Here is a 292-nt window from a genome sequence, read left to right as displayed (position 1 = left end):
AACAAGAATTTCCTGCAATCATCACAGAGGCGGTGTAATACAGCCCCGCGTATGACGATGACATCAAAGTCCCAAAGAATAGGATATCATGATTCCAAAGAATTTCCATTGCGTATCAGAAGTCAGGAACCGGATGCAAGAGTAACGAAGACTTATGTGCGGCTAAGAAAAACTGCTTATGTTTTATTGCAAGACAGCTACCCTTTCCAATCTCATATAAAAATGCATAAACGTACACCGTCCTCGATCGGTCAAAAGAGAAAGTAGGAAAATTGGTTTCACTTTCGAAGCA

The sequence above is a fragment of the Penaeus monodon genome, chromosome 21 (genome assembly GCF_015228065.2).
Source record: "Penaeus monodon isolate SGIC_2016 chromosome 21, NSTDA_Pmon_1, whole genome shotgun sequence".
Lineage (NCBI taxonomy): Eukaryota > Metazoa > Arthropoda > Malacostraca > Decapoda > Penaeidae > Penaeus > Penaeus monodon.
The sequence above is the reverse complement of the archived record's forward strand: the minus strand, read 5'-3'. Positions refer to the sequence as shown.